The sequence below is a fragment of the Lissotriton helveticus genome, chromosome 8 (genome assembly GCF_964261635.1).
Source record: "Lissotriton helveticus chromosome 8, aLisHel1.1, whole genome shotgun sequence".
Lineage (NCBI taxonomy): Eukaryota > Metazoa > Chordata > Amphibia > Caudata > Salamandridae > Lissotriton > Lissotriton helveticus.
This window is the reverse complement of record NC_136069.1, coordinates 756,362,612-756,378,073: the sequence shown is the minus strand read 5'-3', so window position 1 is coordinate 756,378,073 and position 15,462 is coordinate 756,362,612.

Genomic DNA, 15,462 nt, shown 5'->3' with positions numbered 1-15,462 from the left:
CCATAAACGACAGAAATCCACAATACTGTACTTAAAATAGACTTAAAGATGGTAGAATTACCTTAGTTCAAGTTGATGAAAAATGCGACACGTTTCTCACAAAAGTACCTGGATGCATAACGCAAAACAAACAAAAGGTTTGCAGGGGGGTGATGCGTCAGTTCCTTGCTGCGGAGGAGGCGATGCGTCGCTCCTCAATGCTTGCGCAGAGTAGGAGATGCATTGTGTTCCTTACCAGAGAGAGGAGGTGATGCGTTGAGTCTCGTACTGCATTCCGGTTATGATGCAGCAAGATGGTGCCTTGATGCGATAAATCGGTGTGATGCAATAAGATGGCGCACTTGATGCGATGCAAAGATTTAAAGATGATGCATGCACACCAGACGGCCTTGCGGCGAACTCTGTAACTTTGGAGCGGCGACTGCGACACTCTTCTCCGGTGATGTGACGGCGACCCTTGCCGTGGCGACATGCTTCTCCGGTGATGCGACGGCAAACAGCTGCGACGAAGACAAACTTCTTTTCATTGTGTTATGCTTCCAACTCCCAGCGACACGCAGGCTACTGCAGACAGAATTCCCAGCAACGATATTCAGGGGGGAGCTGTTGGTGAAGTATTGTAGCCCCGCGACTTCAGCAGGAGGCAAGCACAAGTTCAAGCCCTTGGAGAAATATTCGGCAAGATGATGAAAGTTGCTTAAAAGATCCTTCTTCTTTCCTTGGCAATAAAGAAACCACTGCAGGCCAACACAGCAAACAGCACACTGGCAGAGGGGCAGTCCAAACTCCTGCAGGTTCCTTGGTTCTTTTCCTTGGCAAGGGTTTGTCTTGTTTTCCCAGAAGTGATCTAAAGTCTTAGGGTCTGTGCCCCCATTTTTATACTACTATTCTCTTTGTTCTCTGAAGGCAAAGGGTCCTGTACTTAGTCCAAACCCGTTCTGGGTACATTCTGCCAGTGTACAGCTTCTTCCTTTGTCAGTGTGGGCCAGGATCCATAGACACACCTCAGGGAGTGAAGCCAGCATTGTGGAAGGCAGGCACAGTCCTATTTAGGCCCAGGTGCTACTCCTCCCACCACTCTACATGCAGATAGGTCTATGCAGCCTTGCGCTGACTCACCCTGTATCCTGGAGCCATCCCAGCCCCTGTTACTCACAAGCCAGACATGGAATACATAACCTAGCAGAGGCAGGATAGGATGGTTGGACAAGAAAATACCTACTTTCTAAAAGTGGTATATTCAAACACAGAATGTTAAAACCAACTTCACTAAACGATGTAGTTTATCATACTGAGTTCGGGCATACTAAATTCGGTTTTCTACCATGTTCCCTGGGTCAGTTAGGATTATAAGATGGTATAGTCAAACTACCCATTTTGGCCTTTGGGGACAGGTAGCCTTGCAATAGTGAAAAACTAAATAGGCTGTAATTCACTATCAGGTCATGCCACACACATCAGGGTATGACCTGACTTTCACATACAATGCACCCTGCCCTAGGGCCTACCTTCGGGGTGTCTGAGATGTAGAAAAGGGAAGGTTTAGGGACTGACAAGTGGGTGCACTTGCCAACGACATGGAAGTACTAGACTGCAGACAGGCTCTGCAATGGCAGGCCTGAGACATACTTTACAAGCTGCATCTGTGGGTGACACAACTAGTGCTGCAAGCCCCCCAGTAATATTTGATTTACAGGCCCTGGGCACACATGGTGCACTATGTTTAGGTCTGACAGCTGAATGAATTATTCCAATCATGGAGTCACTAATCAATTACATCAATTTAACATAGGGTGCACTTGCACTGTGGCACTGGATATCAGTGGCACAGTACCCAAAGTGTCTAACCAGAAAAACATATAAAAAAAGAGGAGGCAATCAGTGAAAAAATGGAAGGGAGACTCACGCCAATGGTACCAGGTTTAACACGTGTCCCCTCTAGCTGAAATGTGGGAAGAACTACCCTTCCCCATGGGAATTCTCGTCAATAAGGCGGAAAAATCTGGACAGACTATTAGCATTGGCGTGTTCTGTACCAGGGAGGTGTTCCAATGTGAAGTCCATCCCCTGTATGGAAATGGACAATCTCAACAACTTTGGGTTCTCACCCCTCATCTGCATCTACCATCTGAGGGGCCTGTGGTCTGTCTGAATCAGAGAGTGAGTCCCAAACAGGTTTGGTCTCAATTTCGTCAGTGCACAGGCCACAGCAAATGCCTCAGGCTCAATTGCACTCCACCTCTGTTCCAGTGGAAGTAACCTCCTACTAATGAAAGCCACAGGTTGGTTTAGGCCCTCCTCATTAATCTTTGAAAGAACAGCCCCCACACCATGGTCTGAGGTGTCTGTTTGGAAAATAAATTCCTTTGTGAAGTTGGGCGCCTGAAGCACGGGTGCTATGCACATGGCAGTCTTCAGGGCACCAAAAGCCTTCTGACAGGTGTTAGTCCAGTTCATTTTCTTGGGCTGCTTCCTGGAAGTCATCTCAGTCAAGGGTGCAACAATGTTGCCATGCCCCTTGACAAACCTCCTGTAGTACACTGTGAGTCCTAAAAAGGCTCTCATCTGTGTCTGAGTCTTGGGGGTTCCCATGTCAGGATGGTATCAATCTTGGGTTGTAGGGGCGCCATCTGGCCGTCCCCCTACCTGGTGCCCCAAGTACACCACAGAACCCTGCCTGATCTGGCACTTACTCACTTTGATTGTGAGGCCTGTCTTTCGCAGTGCCATCAACACTTCCCAGAGGTGGCACAGATGGTCTTCCAAACTGGCGCTTAACACTTCAATGTCATCCAGGTAGGCGGCACTGAAATCCTCCAGTCTAGCCAACACCAGGTTGAACAACCTCTGAAAGGTAACAGGGGCATTCTTCATACCAAAGGGCATAACCCGGAATTGTTAGTGCCCATCTGGTGTGGAGAATGCTGACCTCTCTTTGGCCCCATCAGATAAGGCGATCTGCCAGTACCTAGACGTCAAATCACACGTATTGAGGTACCGTGCATCCCCTAACCGATCAATGAGCTCAACAGCTCTGGGGTTGGGGTGCGCGTCAGTACTGGTGACTGTATTGAGTCCTTAGTAGTCCACACAGAACCGGAGTTCGGGTGTGGCACCAGGCACAGCAGCTTTTGGGACCAAGACCACTGGGCAGGCCCAAGAACTTTTAGAGGACTCAATCACCTCTGAGGCAAACATCTTGGAGACCTCCTCCTTTATATATAGGTTCTGGCCCTGTCAGTCACTCTGTATGCCTTGTGCTCACCAGGACGACTGTGTCTAGTGTCCATATCATGAATGCACAACTCAGTGACACCAGGAACCAGGGAGAACAAAGCAGAGAACTGTCCCAACAGTTGGCGATAATCTAGTTGCTGTTCAGGGTCAGTGTGGCAGAGAGGCTGGCCCAATCCACTGACCCATCTTGCTCTGTGCGAGGGAGAAACCACCACTCTAGTCAGGATAAGGAAGTTACACTCCTAAAATAACACCTGCTCACACCCTTAGTAGCTTGGCACGAGCAGTCAGGCTTATCTCAGAGGCAGTGTGTAAAGCATTTGCACATAACCAACAGTAATACAGTGTAAGCACTATAACAGTTTAGACAAATATCCAATATTTTTATATACTTAAACAAGACCAAATACGATGAAAATCCACAGTACATTACTTTAAAAATAGATGCGTTGCAAGATGTCTTTAACTTGCCAATATACGTTGAGAACACAGTTCCTTGATGTCGATAGCTCCATCCAAGCTACCATGGCATCGTGAACAAACAAATCCAAGCAGTTCTGGCTGACCACGGCGTCGCACCTCAGGTGCGGTGTCGGGAAGACCTGCCAACAGTACCTTTCGGAGATGTAGGTTGTCGATGACCTCTCGTTGTCACTCCCTTTGCAGGTCAATCTCCTCTCTGCCCACTCTGGCCTAAGGGAAACAGGTAGCCTTGCAATAGTGAAAAACAAAGTAGGCTGTAATTCACTATCAGGACATGCCACACACCAAGGCATGTCCTACCTTTTACATACAATGCACCCTGCCCATGGGGTACCTTGGGCCTACCTTAGGGGAGACTCACATGTAGAAAAGGGAAGGTTTAAGGATTTGCATGTGTGTGCACTTGCCAAGTCGACATGGCAGCCCCAGGCTGCGCACAGCCTCTGCAATGGCAAGCCAGAGTTACACTTTACGGGCTGTTTGCGTGGGTGGCACAATCCAGTGCTGCAGCCCACCAACAGTATTTGATTTATAGGCCCTGGCACTCGCAGTACACTTTACTATGGACTGACACATAAATCAAATACGCCAATCATGGAAACACCAATCCAGAACATATTTTATACAGGAGCACTTGCACTTTACCACTGGACAGCAGTGAGGAAAGTGTGCAGAATCATTACACCAGCAAAAACAGAGTAAAAACCGGGAATTCAGAAAGCAAAAAGTCATGGGAAACACGTCAAAAGATGCCAAGTCTAACAAGGCGGCTAACATGCAGGACCCGAAAAGGGTTCCTAGGAGACTGCAAGTTCCCCAGGTAGGTTAAATTACTCTTGCACTCCTCCACCTCAATTGGTCCGGTCCACCTGTCGTGGAGCACACAGGGCTCTACAGAGGCCATGACCCAAACTTTCTGACCAGGCTGAAGTTCAATCAGAGTGGCATTCTGATTGTACCACCACTTCATCTCTTCCTGGCTGGCTTCCAGATTCGACTGAGCGAGCTGTCTCAATTGTCGAGTCTGGTTCCTGAAGGCCAGTATGTAACTGTATGCATCCTGGGGAGGTTTTCTGGGAGATTGCTCCCAGCCTTCCTTGACCAGACTCAAAGGTCCTCTTACCGGGTGACCATACAGCAGTTCAAAGGGACTGAACCCCAGGGACTTCTGTGGCCCCTCACAGCAAGCCAACAGAAAGCATGGCAAGAGGACATCCCACTTATGCCTCCTAGGTTCCTCAAGACCCATAATCATGCCTTTAAGGGCCTGGTTGAATCTCTCAACCTGCCCATTATCTTGGGGGTGATAGGGAGTGATAAACTAGTATGTAACATCGCACTCCTGCCACACAGACTTCCTATATTTAGATATGAAGTTTGTATCACAGTCTGACACCACCTCTCTGGGGAACCGCACATTGGAGAAAATCCCCATCAGTGCACGTTCCATCGCAGGGCCGTCACTGTCCTGAGAGGGATGGGTTCCGGGTACCGGGTAGCATGGGCCACAAAGATCAGGATAATAAATCTGTTGCCCGTGGCTGTCTTGGGGTCCAGTGGCCCAACAATGTCAATGCCCACCCGTTCAAAGGGGGTACTGACTACAAGTAAAGGTTGGAGAAGAGCCTTGTGCTTCCTTCCACTTTTCCCACTTGCCCGACAAGTTTGACAAGGTCTACAATGAGTACCTGAACTTGTCCGCATCTGGGTCTAATACAAGTGGGTGAAAAGTATGGGCGAAATTTGCGAATTCGCGTGCCGCGAATTCGCGCAAAATCGAATTCGCAATCCGCAAAATCCGCGAATTCGTGCGGATTTTTGGTTTTGTGCGTGTTTACTGCATTTTTTGCGTGTTCGTGGTTTTTTTTTCGTGTTCGCGAGGCTTTTTGCGTGTTCGCGGGATGCTTGCATGGCGAAGTTACCCATGCAGTCGTGTATGGGCACAGCACCCTCTGGTTCACCACTGCCACCCTCTGGTTCACCACTGCCACCCTCTGGTTCAGCACTGCCACTCTCTGGTTCACCCCTGCCACCCTCTGGCTCAAGTCACTTTCTGGTTCATCACAGCACCCTCTGGTTCACCCCTGCCACCCTCTGGTTCAGCACGGTCACCCTCTGGTTCACCTCTACCACCCTCTGGTTCAGCACTGCCACCCTCTGGTTCACCACTGTCACCCTCTGGTTAACCCCTGCCACCCTCTGGTTCAGCACTGCCACCCTCTGGTTCACCCCTGCCACCCTCTGGTTCACCCCTGCCACCCTCTGGTTCAGCACTGCCACCCTCTGGTTCTGCACTGTCGTTTTTTGTGCCCTTCTGCCCTCTGTTAGACTCGTTTTTGTGCCTTTCTGCCCCGTTAGACTCGTTTTTTGTGCCCTTCTGCCATCTGTTAGACTCGTTTTTCCCTTGTTTTTCTGCCCTTCTGTCCTCTGTTAGACTGTTTTTTTGTGCCCTTCTGCCCTCTGTTAGACCCATTTTTCCCTTGTTTTTCTGCCCTTCTGCCCTTTGTTAGACTTCTTTTTGTGCGTTTCTGCCCTCTGCATCACCACATCATCACTCAGCGCTACCCCAGCATCACTCAGCTCCACCATATTATCACTCAGCACCACCACATTAACACTCAGCACCACCACAGCACCACTCAGCACCACCACAGCATCACTCAGCACCACCACAGCATCACTCAGCACCACCACAGCACCACTCAGCACCACCACAGCATCACTCAGCACCACCACATTATCACTCAGCACCACCACAGCATCACTCAGCACCACCACAGCATCACTCAGCACCACCACAGCACCACTCAGCACCACCACAGCATCACTCAGCACCACCACAGCACCACTCAGCACCACCACAGCACCACTCACCGTCACCACAGCATCACTCAGCGCTACCACAGTATCACTCAGCGCCACCACATTATCACTCAGCACCACCTCAGCACCACCACAGCATCACTCAGCACTACCACAGCATCACTCAGCACCACCACAGCACCAATCAGCACCTCCACAGCACCACTCAGTGCCACCACAGCATCACTCAGCACCACCACAGCATCACTCAGCACCACCACATTATCACTCAGCACCACCACAGCATCACTCAGCACCACCACAGCATCACTCAGCACCACCACAGCACCACTCAGCACCACCACAGCATCACTCAGAACCACCACAGCACCACTCAGCACCATCACAGCACCACTCAGCGCCACCACAGCATCACTCAGCGCCACCACAGCATCACTCAGCACCACCACATTATCACTCAGCACCACCACAGCACCACTCAGCACCACCACAGCATCCCTCAGCACCACCACAGCATCACTCAACACCACCACAACACCACTCAGCACCACCCCAGCATCACTCAGCACCATCCCAGTATCACTCAGCACCACCACAGCACCACTCAGCATCACCACAGCACCACTCAGCACCACCACAGCACCACTCAGCACCACTCAGCGCCACCCCAGCATCAATCTGCGCAACCATTCAACAACAACTGGTTCAAATATGTTCTCTCAATGTTTCAAACTTTATTACAAATGTCACAAAAAGATGTTAATATTTCACTTCTGTTCTTGGATTTTCATCACAATAAAATACACTGAACATAATCTTCACAAAAGTTATTTACAAAAGTTTAAGCTATTGCCATTATACATTAAAATCAGTTTTATTTAATTATTAGTTATTTTAAAAAATTAAAAGCCATTGTAATTTGTAATATCAATACAGCTAAGTCACATAAATACAAAACATGCGAGACCTATTGCATTGCAAATGCTTGTTTGTACTTTGTCATCTACGAGACCTTTGCAATGTTTCAAAAGAGAGAAAGAGAGAGAGATAGAGAGAGAGGGAGGGAGAGAGAAAGAAAGAAAGAAAGAACAAAAGAAAGAAAGAAAGAAAAAAGAAAGAAAGACAGAAAGAGATAGAAAGAAAGAGAGAGAGACAGACAGAAAAAGAGCAAGAAAGTGAAAGGGGGAGAAAGGGAAAGAGAGGGAGAGAAAGAGAAAGAGAGAGTAAGAGAGAGAGGGGAGAGAAAGAAAGAAAGAAAGAAAGAAAGAAAGAAAGAAAGAAAGAAAGAAAGAAAGAAAGAAAGAAAGAAAGAAAGAAAGAAAGAAAGAAACAGGGAGAGAGAGAATGAGAGAGAAAGAAAGAGAGAGACAGCAAAAGTGCAAGAAAGTGAAAGAGAGAGAGAGGGAGAAAGGGAGAGAAAGAGAGGGAGAGAGAAGAGGAGAGAGGGATCGAGAGAGAGAAAGAGAGGGAGAGAGAAAGAGAGAACGAGAGAGAAAGAAAGAGAGAGAAGAGAAAGAGCAAGAAAGTAAAAGAGAGAGAGAAAGAGAGAGAGAGACATGGAAAGAGAGAGAGAAAGAGAGAAAGACACACAGAGAGGGAGAGAGAGAGGACGAGAGAGAGAAAGAGAAAGAGAGAGAGAAAGAGGGAGAGTGAGAGAGAAAGAAAGAGAGAGCGAGAAAGAGAGGATGTGAGAGAGAGAAAGAAAGATAGGGAGATAGACAGAAAGAGAGAGTGAACAACAGAGAAAGAAAGACATAAGCAGAGAAAGAGGAAGAACTTGAAAGAGAGAGAGAAAGAGATAAATAGAGCAAGAAAGGAGAGGAAGAGAGAGATAGATAGAGAGAAAGAGAGAGAAAGAGAGGGAGAGAGAGAATGAGAGAAAGAAAGAGAGGCCGGATCTCTGAAGGGCCAGATTCCTGAGTTGCCCCTACAGAACATACAGCTTTTTATTTTTAGCAAAATGCATATGAAAATTGCGCTGTAAAGGTCTCTTTTAGTTTAACGCCTCCTGACAACTCAAAATGGGTGTATTTGCCATCCTCTCCCTTCTTCCTGTTTTTTTTTATATCTGTAAGTGCTTCCTGATGAGGTTTAATTCCTGGGACAGGTGCTTCGTTGCCTACTTGTAACTATTTTCTGACCCTGCTTCAAGGGTCAGAGCAGGGTCAGAGAATAGTTGCAAGTAGGCAATGAGGCGCCAGGAAGCACTTAGCAGCAGGGGCCCAAGTTGAAGTTAATTTCTTTGTAACCCTTTTGTAAAAGGTTACAAAGAAATTAGGTTCAACTTTTGCACCTGCTGCTGTATCCCTTGCTTGGCTGAAAATTCGTTTCCGCTGATTCGCGGATTTTACCGCGATTTGGCGAGATTCGCGGATCGCGGAAAATCCACAAATTCGCCCGCGAAACGGATTTTACGCCCATCTTTAGTGAAAAGCCTTTCAAAGGTCGTCCTGCCCCAGATGTCCAGCTAAAAGCATACCATGAGCCAAATTCAGTAGGAAGGCTCTGAAGCGCTGGGGTACCACCAGCACATGGTCTGACCCAGGCTCAGCAACCTTAGGCTCACTGTACAGGAGGTCGTTCTCCCAGTAGATTCAATGTGATCCAGACTAATCACCTGCTGCCTGGTTTGTGGCCTGTTGCTGCAAACCCACAAGAGAAGGGGACTTCTTCTGTTCTGCACAAAATTCCTCTCTGGAGGGGCCTCCTTCCAGCTGCCAATGGGTCAGCTCAGGCAGGTCCCCCAGTTCGGCCACTTGTTCCCCTGAATGTTCCAGGGCATCCCCCTCAAGGTCTGCCTCCTCCTGGACCATGGGAACGATGAGGGCTGGTTTCCTGTGCCCCCTACCACTTTTCTTTAAGGCAAGGGTCTGGGCCACATTTTCAGGCTCCAGAACCTCTTGAACACCCTACTGGCTGCCATTAAAGGAGTGATAAAACACGCCCACTCAGGTAACCCTGGGCGTAGGTCGCGTAGCTACGCGAAGTGCACTTCGCAGTACACTAGCCACGCATAGCTACGCGAACTGCGTAGTGCATTGTGCAAAATGCTGTTTGTACCGATTGCACAGTGCCGGATGCTTGTCCGCACTGTGCAATCAGTGCAAACTGCATCTTGCACAGTGCAAGCGGACGTTTTCTGCTGCTCGAGTAGATCACTACTCGAGCTGCAGCTTTCTCAATGCGGGCTGGTAATTTCTCATCGTGAGCAGTCGTGAGCATACGCGACCACTTGCAATGAGAAACCTGACCTCCCTGCGTTGAGAATCTCGCCAGGAGGTTTATTTTCCACTCTCGCGATCGGCAACTTGATATTGCTGATCAGGAACGAGGAAAAAGTTTCGCCGGAAGTCATTTTGCTCACTCGCGGTCACCAACTTGACGTTGAGGACCGTGAATGAGCAAATAATGACCGCTACGCGTGTTTCCAAAGAGCTACGTATAATTTGTCTAGTGCGAAGTTGCGCAAACTTCGGAAACTACTCGAGCATAGAGTAATACTTCACCCAGGGTTATACTCAGGCAGACGCAACATCTCCAGTTGAGACTTTCTCTCCACCTTAGCCCAAGGGGAGTTCTCTAAATCATTGCCCAACAATCAATCAATCAATCAGAGTACTTGTAGAGCACGCTACTTACCCGTGAGGGTCTCAAGGCGCTGGGGGGAGAGGGTGCTGCTACTGCTCGAAGAGCCAGGTCTTGAGGAGTCTTCTGAAGGCGAGTAGGTCTTGGGTCTGCAGTTTGTGGGTTGGAAGGGTGTTCCAGGTCTTGGCGACGAGGTGGAAGAAGGATCTGCCAACGGAGGTTGTTCGTTGGATGCGGGGGACAGTGGCGAGGGCGAGGCTGGTGGAGCGGAGCTGGCGTGGGGGGTGTAGAAGCTGAGTCTGCTGTTAATGTAGGCTGGTCTGGCATTGTGGAGTGCTTTGTGTGCGTGGGTGAGGAGCTTGAAGGTGATCCGCTTGTCGACGGAGAGCCAGTGTAGGTCTCTCAGGTGGGGGGTGATGTGGCTGCGGCGGGGGACCTTGACGATTAGTCGGGTGGAGGCATTTTGGATGCGTTGTAGTCGTTGTAGGTGTTTGGCTGGGATTCCTGCTTAGTGTGCGTTGCCGAAGTCCAGTCTGCTGCTGACAAGGGCCTGTGTCACCGTTTTTCTTGTTTCGGTCGGGATCCACTTGTAGATCCTGCGGAGCATGTGGAGGGTGTTGTAGCAGGAGGAGGAGACGGCGTTGACCTGGTTGGCCATGGAGAGGGAGGAGTTGAGGATGAATCCTAGATTGTGTGCATGGTCGGTGGGTGTCGGTGCTGTTCCCAGTGTGGTCGCCACCAGGAGTCGTCCCAGGCTGAGTGGGTGGGTCCGAGGATGAGTACCTCCGTCTTGTCTGAGTTCAGCTTCAGACGGCTGTTCCTCATCCAGTCGGCGATGACCTTCATTCCCTCGTGGCAGTTGGTTTTGACAGTGTGTGGGTCCTTCGTGAGGGAGAGGATGAGCTGGGTGTCGTCAGCGTAGGAGATAATGTTGAGGTCGTGCTGGTTTGCCACTTGTGCGAGGGGGGCCATGTAGATGTTGAACAGTGTTGGGCTGAGGGATGAGCCCTGGGGGACGCCGCAGATGATGTTGGTGGCTTCAGATTGGAAGGGTGGGAGGCAGACGCTCTGGGTTCTGCCGGAGAGGAAGGACGTGGTCCAGTCAAGGGCCTTCTCTTGGATACCGGCTTCTAGGAGTCCTGTCTTTAGAGTGCGATGGCAGACCGTGTCGAATGCAGCTGACGGGTCCAGGAGGATGAGGGCTGATGTTTCGGCATTGTCTAGTTGGCGCCTGATGTCGTCTGTTGCGGTGATGAGGGCTGTCTTGGTGCTGTGGTTTCGTCTGAATCCGGACTGGGACGGGTCCAAGATGTTGTTGTCTTCCAGGTGGCGGGCCAATTGCCTGTTGACGATTTTCTCGATGACCTTTGCCGGAAACAGGGAGATGGGCTGGAAGTTCTTGAGGTCCTTGGGGTCCGCCTTGGGCTTCTTGAGGAGGGCGTTGATTTCGGCGTGCTTTCAGCTTTCCGGGAATGTCGCTGTTTTGAAGGAGATGTTGATGACCTTCCGTAGTTAGGGTGCGATGGCTGTGTCTGCTTTGTTGAATATGTGGTGTGGGCACGGGTCTGACGTATATCCTGAGTGGATGGAGTTAATGACCTTGCATGTCTCGTCGTCCTTGACGTTGGACCAGGAGGTCAGGCAGATGGTGCTGGTGGTGTTCGCAGGAGAGGTGGAGTCTGACGCATTCGGGGTGGTTGTGATGTTGAAGCTGTAGTGGATTTCAGCGATCTTGCGGTTGAAGAAGATGGCCAGCGAGTCGCACAGTTCTTGTGAGGGCAGGATGTAGTTGGCGTTGGCGCTGGGGTTGGAGAGTTCCTTTACAATGCTGAAGAGCTCTTTGCTGTAGTGTGCGTTGTTATCCAAGCGGTCTTTGAAGGAGGATCACTTGGCTAATCTGATGAGGTGGTGATGTCTGCGGGTGGCGTCCTTGTGGGCTGCGAGGTTGTCCGGTGTGCGTTCATGGAGCCATATTTTCTCCAGTTTCCGACATGCGCGTTTGGAGGTCTGGAGCTCGTTGGTGAACCAGGTGGCTCTCTTGCTGGCGTGGCTGTTGGAGGGTTTCTTGAGCGGGGTGAGGGTGTTTGCGCAGTAGTAGATCCACTGTCTGAGGTTGCGGGCTGCTGCGTCTGGGTTGGTGAGGTCGTGGGTGGGTTCTGGTCGAGGGTGGTGATCAGCCGGTCTTCGGTGAATTGCTCCAGCAGCGGCGAGGCAGCTGATGGGTGCCAACAGAGAATCAACAGGCATGGCATGGCTAGCCTCACAGCTACTTGAAGAGTACCTGAGACCCCCCCACTCAAAGAGAAGTTGAGCCACCTCACACTGGCTCTGCGAGTTGTCTGTGGCAACTACAGGGAAGAATGCATGGGGGATAAGCTGCTCTTTAGACACCAGCCGGCAACTGACAGCTGTCACACTAGCCCCAGTGTCTCTTAGAGTTTCCACCCTATGGCCATTGATGGTCACCCACTGCCTGTACTTCTTAGTGTTATCAGGCAGCAGGGTCTTAGGGACCAGCTCAAAGTCTCCTAAAGAGACAAGGGGCATCTCTGCGGGACCCCACCCACCTTGGGCACATATCTCCTCCCCCAGCAGGCTACACTCGCCTTCTGACGGGGTGGTGCACCAGGTGGTGCTTTGGAATCCCTCATGGGACACTGTGCATCATACCAACAGTGGTCAACTTGACCACATGTGAAGCACTTAGAGGGACCCCTGTGAACAGATTTACCTGTCGGGCCTCTTACTTTTTCTCAGGGGGAGGCTGGGAACCCTTCCCTTGGGAATTACTTTGGGGTCCTTTCTGGAACTCCCTCTGTTTACCCTTGTCCCTCCCACTCCTCCGCTGGGGACCCAGCCCACCTTTGGGGAAGTCTCCCATGTGACCCTTGTGGTCCCGGGTGCTGACCCAGCAGTCCGCCTCCTCAGCAAGCTTCCTAGGGTTAGTTAACTTGCTATCAATAAGGTGCTGGCGTAGCTCTGGAAAAAAAATAAGCAGACAAGTGCTCCCATGCAAACAAATCATAGAGCACTTCAAAAGCATCCACTTTGCTACCCTTCACCCAACCATCCATAGCTCTGCAAAAGAAAGACATATACTCTACCCAGGTAGTTGCCGCCAGTTTCTTGCAATACCTGAACCTCTGTCTATAGAGTTCTGGGATCAAACCATACCTTGTCATCAGGGCTTCTTTCATGTGGGCATAAGACATCCTATTCTCACTCGGTAGGTCTAACACAATGTATCCCTCCCATCACTCACAAAGCGGCCCCACAACCCTGCACCCCAATCCTTCTCAGGGACCTGGTGGGCCAACACGGCTATCTCATAGGCTGCAAACCACTGCCCAATATCTTCCTGTTTATGGAATTCTCTGATGACATCCTTAGGAATATAGACTCTGCCTTCTGCAGGCACAGATGGTAGGCTGCCACCAGAGGGATTGATTTCTAAGCATTGTGCTTTGAGCTCTATCTCCCTCAACATCCTCTCATGTTCCAATTTCATTCTCTCTCCAAGGACAACCTGCTATTCTCTAGGGGCTAGATGTAGGTAACTCTAATTTACCGACTCATAAATACCGAATTTTACCGATTCGGTTTTCATGAATCGGTAAATTAGAAGGAGGGAGATATATGTAATTTTTTATTTTGAATTACCGTATCTGTAAAATTCGGTATTTACAGATTCGGTAAATACCGATTCGGTATTGCCCATTGATTCCTATGGGCTTTGAAGCCTATAGGAATCAATGGGCAATACCGATTCGGTAAATACCGAATCCTGCAAGGGTGCAGGGGGTGTCACTTTGACACCCTCTAGCACCCCAAGTACAGGCATGTGTGACATGTGGCACACATACATGCCCTAAGGGCATTTCTGTGTGTCACATTGCACAGGTGTGCATGCACACCTGAATTCAGTATTTTACCACCCAATAGGATTGGGTGGTAAAATACCGACTCTTAAGGGCCTGTGGCACTCCTAGGAATGTCACCTACATATGGATTTACCGAATCGGTAAATATACCGATTCGGTATTTTACCGATTCTGTAAATTTACTGATTCGGTAAATTTACAGAACGGGTAAAATATAGGCCCCCTACATCAGAGAACCCTAATACCGGTTGGTAACGGCCGAATTTGGCCATTACCGACCGGTATTAGGGCTCTTACATCTGGCCCTATGTCCCTTTGTCCCGCCATCTTGAGCCTGGCCATCTGCAGCTTGTGCAACCTATTTCTCTCCGTGTCTTTAAGCTCTCTTGGGGACAGGTCCTTGGAAGGCACGCTACTCCCAGGCGGGGACGGTACCCCTTTCTTGGCTGGAACCAATGGCCTATCGAGCTACCCATCTGCATCCCCTAATGGCTTCACCACCAGATATGGGGCATTTCTGGCTACCACCCAGGCCCTCAGCGCCTTTTGGTATTCATCCTTTTTGGCAACGCCTGGGGCAGCAACTTTAAATTTTTTGCAGAAGTGCTTTAGCTGTTTCACATTGTAGGTTTCCAACCTCTCTTCTTCAAAATCTAGATCCATAGATGCAACATATGCTGGTCTGCTCATGGCAGAAAGAATTGGCAGTTCTCAGAAAAAATAACAGTCCAAGGAAAAAATAAGTTCTACCCCCCAAAAAATTTGTAGCGTTTGGTCTGCATTCACTAGTAGTGTATACCAATCACTGTATATGAGCCACAAATGCAAGTACAGAATCCTCACCGCTGACCACCAATGTTAGAACTGGGGGTCTCTAGTTGGCAATGGTATACACCTTTGTCCAAATAGGGACACTTGCTTCTAGTCAGGGAAAGGGGATTACACTCCTGGATAACCCCTGCTCACCCCCTTGGTAGCTTGGCACGAGCAGACAGGTTTATCTCAGAGGCAGTGTGTTAAACATTTGTGAACACATACAGTAATATAGTGAAAACACTACAAATGGACACCACACAGGTTGTATACAAATAAGTATTCTTTACATAGACTTAACACATGACCAAAAACAACTAGAATCCACAATTTTTTACTCAAAATAGACTTAAAGATGGTAGAATTAACTTAGTTCAAGTTGATGATAAATGCGACACGTTTCTCACAAAAGTACCTGGAAGCGTAATGCAAAACAAACAAAAAGTTCATAGGGAGGGTGATGCGTCGGTTTCCTGTTTCGGGGGAGGCAATGCGTCGCTCGTCAATGCTTGCGCAGAGTTGGGGATGCGTCTTCTTCCTTACCAGAGAGGAGGTGATGTGTTGATTCTCATACTGAGTTCCGGTTATGATGCGGAAAGATGGCGCCTCGATGCAATGCGACAATCCGGTGCTATGCGAT